We start from the raw sequence: 638 nt of genomic DNA, 5'->3' as shown, positions 1-638 counted from the left end.
GAATTGCCTCTATATTAAATTAACAAAAACGTAATAGAAATAAAAATAAGATAGTAGATACGTACTTCTTAGTAAAAATTGTATCTTTAAAAGTTATTTTGTAATAATTAAATAACAAAATGTTATTACAGAAAAATAAGTGTAAATTATTTTAATTTTACCTTCTTTTGATATAGAAATATTAAATATAAAGTGTGTTTTGTCAGAGTTAAATTGTAACTGAATGTTCACACATGCTGTACAGCAGGTTACAACTTTTCTTATAATATGAGAAAAAAGAAAAAAATTGATCTGAATTAATCTGAAATTTCTCTCTCTCTCTCTCTTTTGCTCGCTCTTCTCAGATTTACTTTCGATTTATAAATTTATTTGGAGGAAGTGGAGAGAGTTAAATTTCAACTTTTCTCTTTTAGTGTAGCGCAGTACGTGTAATGGTACCGATCTTGCAAAGTTCGATCATCACATACTTCATTAATGATCCTAACGCGAAACATAAAATCTCAACGAACGAGGTGATGATGTACATCACCTTCCTGGTCATTACCAATGTCATCGCTATTATGTTGTTACACCATTCTGTCATGCAATCGTTACACGTTTACATGAGGATACGTATCGCCTGCAGTTCTTTTCTCTAT

The 638-nt window shown here is 29.9% G+C and overlaps 1 pseudogene; it reads left to right on the top strand.

Annotated features, from left to right (window-relative positions):
• The window catches only part of LOC108750257, a 14,924-nt pseudogene that overhangs the window by 10,680 nt on the left and 3,606 nt on the right, over positions 1-638 (top strand).

The sequence above is a fragment of the Trachymyrmex septentrionalis genome, unplaced genomic scaffold, assembly GCF_001594115.1.
Source record: "Trachymyrmex septentrionalis isolate Tsep2-gDNA-1 unplaced genomic scaffold, Tsep1.0 scaffold345, whole genome shotgun sequence".
Classification (NCBI taxonomy): Eukaryota; Metazoa; Arthropoda; class Insecta; order Hymenoptera; family Formicidae; genus Trachymyrmex; species Trachymyrmex septentrionalis.
This window is presented reverse-complemented; position numbering and strand designations above follow the sequence as displayed.